Genomic DNA, 11,419 nt, shown 5'->3' with positions numbered 1-11,419 from the left:
TCAAAGAGAAAATTTAGTTATTGCTGTCCAAAAGAAGAAAAGCAAGTTGAGTTATTTATGTTTATATTCAATTAGACACGCTCTCAGTTCATCTTCCCCAGAGAAGACACCTGCTGGGAAGAGGAGAAGGTCCGCAGTCTGAAGAGGTTTCCAGAACAGCCTAATTCAGTCAGTCACTACCAGCTCCTTATTACACTGTCTAGTTTGTCTGTCCCTGGTGTGACTTGATTTAGATAAAATATTATCTAGCACTACCTTAAGTAAACTTCAAAATGGACAGATATCTTTCAAACACTCTTGCAAAAAGTGATTAACGATTATACTAATCATGTAAAGAACTTGCAAATAATAAGAACTTGGAAGGGCACAAGTGATTCATCAGCCTTATTATGAGGTATATAAAACAATAGTGATGTAATCATATATGACAAGAAGTCTGTGAAAAAAGTTCTAAATTATCAGGAAGGCTATTTGATACGCAAACCTATATCTACTAGCATTAATGTTGGAATTGGCCCTACTTGTTATTGGTGCCTTGAGCAAGGACAATAGGAAGATACTATTATTAATAAGATATTTACATTTCAGTATCCACAATATTCATGTGACATAGTAAAATCTACTTTGAAGGCAAATTCTGAGCAATGAGTACCTTTCCCACTTAGAGAGTGAGAGAGTGAAAGTCGCTCAGTCAAGTCCAACTCTTTGTGACCTAGAATTCTCCAGGCCAGAATACTGGAGTGGGTAGCCTTTCCCTTCTCCAGGGATCTTCCCAACCCAGGGATTGAACCCAGGTTTCCCGCATTGCAGGCGGATTCTTCACCAGCTGAGCCACAAGGGCTCCAAAAATCACTGCAGATGGTGATTGCAGCTGTGAAATTAAAAGACGCTTACTCCTTGGAAGGAAAGTTATGACCAACCTAGACAGCATATTAAAAAGCAGAGACATTACTTTGCCAACAAAGGTCCTTCTAGTCAAGGCTATGGTTTTTCCAGTGGTCATGCATGGATGTGAGAGCTGGACTATAAAGAAAGCTGAGTGCCAAAGAATTTGATGCTTTTGAACTGCGGTGTTGGAGAAGACTCTTGAGAGTCCCTTGGACCGCCAGGAGATCCAACCAGTCCATCCTAAAGGAGATCAGTCTGGGATGTTCACTGGAAGGACTGATGCTGAAGCTGAAACTCCAATACTTTGGCCACCTCATGCGAAGAGTTGACTCATTGGAAAAGACCCTGATGCTGGGAGGGATTGGGGGCAGGAGGAGAAGTGGGTGACAGAGGATGAGATGGCTGGATGGCATCACCGACTCAATGGACATAAGTTTGAGCAAACTCCGGGAGTTGGTGATGGATAGGGAGGCCTGGCGTTCTGCGATTCATGGGGTCGCAAAGAGTTGGACACGACTGAGTGACTGAACTGAACTGAAATATGAAAACAAAATACTATATTTGAGGGTGATGTTAAATAATTCAACGTTTAATCCTTTATTTAACTTTTCAATATTTGATCCTTTACTACATTTTACTACAGTTTGTGATATTTAGTGGTGTTTTTAACAATGTAAGATAGAAGTTTCGTATCATCAGTTAAACATTTTTTTCTTCTTGTCACAAAAAAAGGAGTTAAAATAATAGGTGGAAAGTAATATTATGATAAACTAAAATTCATTTATTTTTCAACAAATACTTTTAGGAAATAATTCGGTGGGGGTTTTATTCTGTATGCATTGTGTGAAATTACAGATGTTTCTGAATGTCTCAACTAAAGATATTTTTTCTAAGTTCTACTTCAGAAGTGAAACAAAGAAAGTGCTTTTCAGAAGGCCATTAAAATAATGAATCAGACTGAAAGATCTATTCTCTACAGAAAACTATTAATACTTCTATAATAACAACAACAATTACAATGATACTAATAATGTTTTCTTGCACAGACTGTGCTAAGTTCAATCACCATTGGAGCAGCTGAAATGGAAACAACAAATTACAAAGCACAAGGATTCTGGAGGATATATCTGTAATTTCTCTAAAAATTGCTCCCTGCATCACTCATATTCAAATGAGTAAGTCCGTTTTTTTATGCCAAAAGGAGCCAGAAGCATTCAAATGATATATTTGTCCTTATAATGGGAGTGATGATCATCAGGTAATGACAGTGGTGATTTAGGACCCTTAACATACAGGATATCCTAAATACGGTTTGCAAAAACCATAAGAAACTGATAGTGCATTTTGATTATTTCAAGATTTCCAATCGAGTCCCAAAAAAATGCAATTAAATCTAGAAGATTTATTTGCAAAAAGGTTTAATACTATTGCAGCGTACCTAATACGATTCTTAAATTAATCTTTGAAAGATCCAACATTCTAAAGTCTGATTTCTTGCTGCGATCCTGAATATTTTGTGTCATTTGCCTTATCACAAAGCTTTTAAAACTTAAGTTTTTGTTTCTCTCTGTCTCTGTCTCTTCCTCTCTCCTTCCTCTTTACTGTGGACAATTTCAAGCAATCAAAGAAAATATGTAAAAGAGTTCAGTAAGTCCTCACATACCAGCCTACCAGGCTCCTCCGTCCATGGGATTTTCCAGGCAAGAGTATTGGAGTGGGGTGCCATTGCCTTCTCCTGTTCACATAAAACCACCCATCAATTCACAACCCCTCTTGCTTCATTTGTACCCACATATATTCCCTCGTATTGGGGAAGGAAATCCACTCCAGTGTTCTTGCCTGGAGAATCCCAGGGACGGAGGAGCCTGGTGGGCTGCCATCTATGGGGTCGCACAGAGTCGGATATGACTGAAGTGACTTAGCAGGAGCAGCAGCAGCAGCAGCATATTCCCTCATCCTAAGATCGATCTGGGCTTTCCCTGTGGCTCAGTGGTAAAGAATCCACCTGCAATGCAGGAGGCAGAGAAGACACAGTAGATGTGGGTCTGATCGTCGGTCAGGAAGATCCCCTGGAGGAGGAAATGGCAACCTACACCAGTATTCTTTCCTGGAAAAATCCCACAGACAGAGGAGCCTGGCAGACTCCCAGCTGAGTGACTGAGCATGAAAACAATGAGCAAAACACAGGTCTATTTGAGGTATATCTCATACATACTGACATTGCAGTCAGAGACATTTCAGTGTATATACTAAAAGATAGAGGCTTCCTTTAAAAATATAACCATAATGTCATTATCACAAGAAGAAAATTAATAATAATTGTATATAGATCTCTTGATCAAGTATGTATATTGTTAATACCATAAGGTTATGCTCCACCAAAATTTGCATTTATATTACTACCAAAAAATCACCAATACTCTTTTTATCTTTAATGCTAGACTCTTATTGAATTTGCAACAGCAGTCATGATAATGTAAAATATCTCACTTTGAGCAGAATGCACTTCCAAACACTCTACTTTTGATTCTATAAATTGCACAAAAGGATCAAAAAATTATTTCAATTATTTTAACTGATTTTCTACCTAAAGGCTCTGATGACACTAACATAAAGCTGACATCACTTCCTGGTTTACTAAGTTTTTCCTACACTCATGAAACCAAAACACATATATTAATAGCAATTATTTCAGGTTTTGTAAGTGCACAAGAAAATGTGGAATTGACAATAAGTGAAATTAAACAGAAAATGGAACCATTTGATCCAAATGAAAAGTCATGTTTTTTATAATAATACATAAACACAACTCACTCAAGCAGGGGATTTCTGAAATAATGTCTATCTTTTGAAGTAGATGCTGACATTTGTTCTGCAGATCTGAACAGTTTGGATTTCAAATAGCCTATGATATAACAACTGCTGCCCTAAGATGGGACCACGGCTGACTGGAAGAACAGAATGGATGGCTACCAAACCCATCATGACTTAATTCAATGCACATTAACAACAACTTTACACTTCACAAAAGGAAAACTATGGGACAAATATAAACCAGAGAGGGCACTAGAACAATAGGCATGAATGGGACTATTTCACGCAAACTAGAATGTATGGTCATTTACTCTTCCAATTTCCATGGATAGAAATACAGAGAGTTCAAACCAACTTGTTTGGCTCTTGGAGAAAAGAAGCTAAAAGTGAAAGCCATTGTTTAAAAGGAATGTTAAAATTTCTTTAATTGATTTCATTGAAAAAAATGGTCAATTTTGACTAAATGTTAGGTATTAAGGGAAAACAATTTGAATACATTACTTTTTACTATGGTGAGAATGACTAATAGATAACATTCTTCCCAGAGTCAGCTTCTTTCTAACTCTATAATTCAATAATTTTTTCCTCATTGGTGTGTTGTCATAATTTCAGGATTAGTTATAAAAATAGTTCTTACTGAGTTCTTGAAACCATCTCACTTAAGACTTTTATCTGGGGCTTTCCTGTTGGCTTAGATGGTAAAGAATCTGCCTGCAATGCTGGAGACAGGGGGTCAATCCCTGGGTCAGGAATATCCCCTGGAGAAGGAAATGGCTACCCATTCCAGTATTCTTTCCCGGAGAATTCCATGAAGAGAGGAGCCCTGTGGGCTATAGTCCATGCGGTTGCAAAAAGTTGGACATGACTGAGCAACTAACACACTAGGCTAATATCTATGTTTTCCAAAATAAAATAACTGCACTAAACCCCCCAGATATTTGCATCTTCTACTCTGCTAGTAGCAGTTAAAAGAAAATTGTTTTCACCTGCTCTGCTCTTCTCCTTGTCACCCCTGAGCTCATTAGACATGGTTCTTAAGGCACCGCCTTAGCTGGTCATTTGAGTTCTTCCTGCAGGGGTTGAGCTTTGTCTGGGCTGTCGCAAGTATCATGTGGCTGAGGAGGGCTGATCTCTTTGGAGAGAGGGGAGGAAGAAGGGACAGAAGGGAAGAGAAGGAGAAGTAGAGAAATGGGGAGGGGAAAAGAAAGGACTGGGTACCCAGTTTCTTCTCCCGTATTCATTCAATCACATAAATCACCTCTTATGGGAGTGAAAAAGTGCAGGTTCAGCTGGAAGCCAGGAATAAAACTTTAGCAAAACTCCCTGTGTGTGAAGATGAGGGGGATACCCAGGTGCCACTAGAGGTAAAGAGCCCACCTGTAAATGCAGGAGACATAAGAGACTATGGTTTGATTCCTGGGTCAGGAAGATCCTTTGGAGAAGGGCATGGAAATCCATGCCAGTATTCTTGCCTGGAGAATCCCATGGACAGAGGAGCCTGGATGGTTACAGTTTATAGGGTCACAAAGAGTTGGACACAACTGAAGCAATTTAGCACACACACACACACGAACACACACAGGACCCATCTCACAATGAGACACTACAGGTTGTCAGTCTGGAACATTTACCTCTGGTTTCTCTGATTCAGCCCAAAGTGCTTCAGCTCCTCCTACCTCTCTCCAGGAGCCTCTCCTTAAATGCTCCCATACCTTGGACTATAGGGAGTGCATCAAGGTTAGATTAGAGTACACAAGTGTTTATTCTCTGAAATTAAACTATGAGGCTGAAGTCTCCTTTCCCTCCACCAGGGTTCCCTCCCCACCTCAGCAATCAGAGGTATCGTTATAGGTTCAGATGATTTCTGAGATGATAATAATAATCAGATGATAATCATATGCTAATTCTGCTGCAAAAACAGACCAGATGTTTCTACTGCATTAACTGTCTCTTGATACTCTGTTTAGTTCTGTGTTCCCATCATTGTTGAAAATATCCATTGCAAAACTGTCCCCATGGACCATTCTGTCATTATCAAGCAGTATCTAAAGAAAACAGATTAATCAGAAATCTGTAGTTAAATGCTTCTTTGGGTAGTCCCCAGTGATAGGACACTAGAGAAGGGGAAAAACTGTCAGAGAAATAGTAAGATTCCATTTCTTTGGAGGGAGAAATTATCATTCTCAACTCAATAACTTGTAATTTAATAATTTGGCAATATACAGGATCAATTCAGGTGCTTTGACAGTAATAGTATCCATGATTTGGGATTTAAAGAGATACAAAGGAAGGAATATGTGGTATGTATTTCAGATTATTTGATTTAGTAAAAAGTAACACAAGTTTTGGGAAAGAATAGATGTTGGTGTAGCACCTGAGTCAAAGATTGTAAACCCTGGGCAAGTCTGTTTAATCATCTCTAGAATACATTTCTCTGTGCATGAGTGCTAAGTCGTTTTGGAGTCTGAGTGACGGCATGGGCTGTAGCATGCCAGGCTCCTCTGTCCATGGAATTTTCCAGGCAAGAATACTGGAGTGGGTAGCCATTCCCTTCTCCAGGGGATCGTCCAGACTTGGGAATCATTTATTAACAGCTCACGCCTTCTGAACCATGTGCTTTATCATATACATGTGCATGTAGGACACACACACACACATAGGATATAAAAGCCCTGAACACAGTGGGTCCTAAAATAATTTTAGTTTCCCTTCTCTTTATGAAGGGAATTTGAATTGAATACTTACAGTTGGCTAAGAGGATTTAAGAGCATCTTAAATGCTCTCAACACACACACACACACACACACACACACACACACACACACACAGACACACACACACAGATGAAGACTATGGGAGGTGATGGAAATGGAAATGTTAATTTGTGACAGTCATTTTACAATGTATAAATATAACAAAACCTCACATTGTACTCCTTAAATATACATAGCCTTTGTCAATTATGCCTCAATAAAGCTAGAAAAATCAAATTATAATTTCAAACCAAAAATAAGAAAAAATTTAATTTTGAGCTTCTAGCTTCTAAAATTCTGAGACAGTAAATTACTTTTGTTTAAACCACCAAATTTGTGGCACTTGGTACAACACTCATAGTCAATTAATACAGAGTAATAAAGTGAATTACCATGCTGGGTTTGAATAACTTGAACCAGAACCAGAAGACTTAGTTTTAATAAGATCCAGTGTACTTTTTCTGGTAACTTGGATGCCTTCTGTCTAACAATTCATTAATTCTCCTCTGTTTTCCCCCTTCTGATCCATTTATTTTTTTTTAATTCTACTGAAGTTGATTTATCATGTTGTGTTACTTTCAGGTATACGACAAAGTGAATCAGTTATACATCCATCCACTTTTAAAGCGAGGAGGAGCTTCCTGATTTGGAATGTTCTGCATAAGGCAAATACCACAGGACAAAGTAAGAGTTCACTGTATGTCTGTCGGTTGCTCACATCTGCATCAAGGATACTCCTTAGTGTGTTCTAACATGAGATGTGACATTATTGTGTAGGAATAACAAAATCACAGTCCTGGAGAGTTTGCACGTGTGCAAGCTCAGTCATGTCTGACTCTTTGCCACCCTCTGAGCTGTAGCCTGTCAGGCTCCTCTGTCCATGGGATTCTCCAGGCAAGAATACTGGAGTGGGTTGCCATGCCCTCCTCCAGAGGATCTTCCCAACCCAGGGATCAAACCCAGGTCTCCCACATTGCAGACAGATTTCTTTATCATCTGAGCCACCGGGGAAGCCCAAGAATACTGGAGTGGGTAGACTCTCCCTTCTCCAGGGGATCTTCCCTACCCAGGAATCAAACTGGGGTCTCCTGAATTGCAGGCAGATTCTCTACCAGCTGAGCTACCTGGGAAGCCTTTAGAGAAATTAGATGCCCACAAAAACATTATTCTTAAAGCCAGCCTCTTCAATCATTTCCATCTCTTAAGTTGTTCAGGTGTCACTCAAGCTGAGATTTCTCAGGATGTGTACCATCCCCCCCACCCCCTCCACCCTGCAATGACTCTAGTTCACCCAAGGAAGTATAGATAAGGTGAAGGAGCCAGCATCTCTCATCTCCTCCTCATTGTCTGAGGATTCAGGCCCGAAATGCTTTATAAACCACAATTCTATACAAGTACAACACAGTTTTCACAAATGCACATTCAGACATTGAAAATTATATAATATAGACAGACTTAGAAATGATTAATGGCTGGCTAATGAGATCGTATAAAAGTATGCGGTCCATAAATAGAGTCTTATAAAAAGTGAACTGTTAGTCGGAAGATATTGCATTTTGCCAAAATGCCATTCCTCTAAGGGCATCGTGTCCTATTAACAGCTCAGCAGCATCCATCGTGTGGACACCACTGTCAAAGGTGTGATTAGAATGACTCTAAATTCTGATAAGCTACCCCAGTCCTTTCACGGGGCTTATTTTAAGCTGTCTTGATTCTTTGTCTCATTCTGGATTTTCAAAGCGTGTCTTAGAAAAGCAGTCTTTCTGCATGGTCCAGGACCTAAAATCATTCTGTGGTCTTGAAAATTTTTCCAATATTCAGCACACCTACTCCTGTTCTAGAAAGGAGTCTATATTGTCCATGTGGGACATATTATTGACTTCTAGGATTTATTACTCACATTTCCAAAGAGGGTTAGGCTTGGTTACTAGTATGTCATGACACTTGACCTAGGGGTCAGAAGTTAGGGTTCTTCAGTAGCTTCAGGCCCAAGATCTATGGCTGTATTACCCAACTTCAGAAACTTGGATTCTCAGCTCAGCACTGTCATGTTTGACTCTACATATTTAGTAAATCATTTATATTTTCTGAAATAAGGAAGATAAATTTATTGAGTTTTGTCATATGTATTTTTTAATCCATGCTGTTACATGTCCAGTCATTTTTCATTTTTTTACCCTTTTATTATTGAGTAAAAGTCCTTTGTATAAAAGTATACATATACCTTTTTATACATACAGTATTAATTTACAAAGTATATACATAAAGTATATTACCTTTTCAATAATTTATATAAGTATAATATAAAATATAATGATTATTATTCATTATGGTTAATAAAATGAATAGAATACTTTGAACTTGGGACCTAGATCCACTACAACTAGCTTGTGATTTTAAGTAAGGCATTTGGTTCTTTTAACTTGTTTTTTTATGTCTATAACATGCAGAATGACCACATTCCTCGCTCCTAGTTTATCAGTTTGCAATAAGAATTTATACGTACTGAAGCCTCATGCAGACTAGTCTAACCACCATCCACTCCTGCTTGAATTACTGGTAAACCCCACACAATCAATGCATAGAATATCATGTATCTGCAACATATAGAAATCAATGTATAGTACAGGATATACTCTTTCATGTCTGACTTCTTTGGTTCAACAGGTCTGTGAGATCAATCCACACTAGTCTGCCAACTGATCTTTCAGCTTCCACCATTCTCCAATCAGAAGCCAGGATGAACTTTTAATTATAAATTAGAATATGTCATTCGCTTCCTTGAAACACTTCAATGGGGGCTTCCCTGGGTGGTCTAGCAGTTAAGAATCTGACTGCCAATACAGGGAACGCGGGCTCAATTCCTGATCCAGGAAGATTCCACGTGTCACGGAGCAAGTAAGCCCAAGTACCGCAACTGCTGAGCCCACACAAATTAGAGCCCTCCTTCGCAACAAGAGAAGACACCACAGTGAGAAGCCTGCACGGCCCAACTATGCGGCAGTCCCCACTCACTGCAGCCAAAGAAAGCCTGTGCGTAGCGACAAAAACCTAGTGGAGCCAAAAGTAAATAAAAAAATCTTAAAAAAAAAAAAAAAAAGCCACCTGGAGCATTCCCATTTCCTTAGAATGAAATAGAAATTTTCACCAGGGCTTACCCAGACCCACTTCCCCTTTGCCCACCCGTCTTCACTTCTTCCCACTCTCCCTCTGGTTGACATACTTTATTACCATGTTTCCAACATGTTCCCTTCAGTCCCACCACCAGAGGATCTGAAGAAAGCTTCCCTTCTCTGTTGCAATTTTGTGGGGTTTTCACATTTGGATCTCGGCTTATAAGTCATCGTCTCAGAGAGGCCCTTTCTGCCTTCTCTGACCAGGCAGAGGATCATGTAGGGCACTGACAAAGGGTTCAACAGTGGTTTATTAGGTTAGTGAGAAAGGGGAGTGAGAGTGTTTTATACACTATTAAGCATAAAATGCATGTGAACATTTGTTAGTTGTTTTTTTTTAAGTAACAAATGCATGTAATAAAATGTACACTAATAAATGAGACCATGTCTTCATGGTCACTATGAGAGAAAGACTGCTCTAGACCTTGTATTCCATAAGCATACACTTAAGATGTGGAGTAAGACGGAGAACGCTGGAAATTATCTAATTGTCCAGAAATGATAACTAAAAAACTCATTAGCCGCATGTCTGAGTGTGAATGCCTGGCAAGTAGGAGGCTTCTTACAGAAGGGAGGTAGAGGCAAGTCTTGAGATCTGTACAAAGACTCGATTTACGTTTCAGGAGGTAATGTGAGGGTGAGGACAATAAAATTATTGTTGCTGATTTCTTTTTCATTTTCATTTCTATGAATCAGAATGTTACTGTATAAGCTATATAAGTGAATACGATTTAAGATATTTCATAAATAGATTCCATTTTTCTTCTCTTGAAATCAGCGACGTTCTATTCCCTGGCTATTAAACGTGCAGGCTGATCCCCAAGGCGCAGTCAGTACTCTGGGTCCGGCAAACAGCTCGTCTCCTGCTCTCCTTCACCTCCACCAGTCTCATCAAGAGAGACTTGTGTTTGTTCCCAAACTTATGTATTCATTTGTACTTATTTATAAATTAATAAAATATGGTTCCAAAAAAAAACCCCCACAACTGTTTCTATGAAAACTAAGATGAATCTATTGAAAAAATTCAATAAGGGGGATTTGCCTTTTTTTGTTGTTGTTGTTGACATGGGTGTAGGTAACACCGTTATAGAATATTTGGATAGGGTTGTAAAAATCTATAGACATATTCTGCATTAAAATAGCTGTAGGTGTCTTCTTATTTTTCCATAACTTAAGGAAATAAAAACTCAAATATTTGCCTTTAGGCAACTTATTTCTATGCAAAAAAAAAAAAAAAAAAATGGATCTACATCAAAGGATTGGCAAAGTAATGTCTCTGCTTTTTAATAATAATAATATGCTATCTAGGTTGGTCATAGCTTTTCTTTCAAGGAGCAAGCGTCTTTTAATTTTATGGCTGCTGTCACCATCTGCAGTGATTTTGGAGCCCCCCAAAATAAAGTCTTTCACTGTCTCCATTGTTTCCCCGTCTATTTGCCATGAAGTGATGGGACTGGATGCCATGATCTTAGTTTTCTGAATGTTGAGTTTTAAGCCAACTTTTTGACTCTCCTCTTTCACTTTCATCAAGAGGCTCTTTAGTTCTTCTTCTGCCATAAGGGTGGTGTTATCTGCATATCTGAGGTTATTGATATTTCTCCCAGCAATCTTGATCCCAGCTTGTGCTTCATCCAGCCTGGCATTTTGCATGATATATTCTGCATATAAGTTAAATAAACAAGGTGACAATATACAACCTTGACATACTCCTTTCCCTATTTGGAACCAGTCTGTTGTTCCATGTCCAACTCTAACTGTTGCCTCTTGACCTGCATACAGATTTCTCAGAAG

The 11,419-nt window shown here is 38.9% G+C and overlaps 1 long non-coding RNA gene across 1 annotated transcript; it reads left to right on the top strand.

Annotated features, from left to right (window-relative positions):
- Positions 1-1,295: 1,295 nt before the first annotated feature.
- LOC133053759 (uncharacterized) lies at positions 1,296-10,613 on the top strand. Its single transcript, XR_009692312.1, has 3 exons — positions 1,296-2,063; positions 7,038-7,139; positions 9,123-10,613. It is a non-coding gene; the product is annotated as an uncharacterized LOC133053759 (long non-coding RNA).
- The last annotated feature ends 806 nt before the right edge of the window (positions 10,614-11,419 follow it).

This window comes from Dama dama, unplaced genomic scaffold, assembly GCF_033118175.1.
Source record: "Dama dama isolate Ldn47 unplaced genomic scaffold, ASM3311817v1 ptg000244l, whole genome shotgun sequence".
Classification (NCBI taxonomy): Eukaryota; Metazoa; Chordata; class Mammalia; order Artiodactyla; family Cervidae; genus Dama; species Dama dama.
This window is presented reverse-complemented; position numbering and strand designations above follow the sequence as displayed.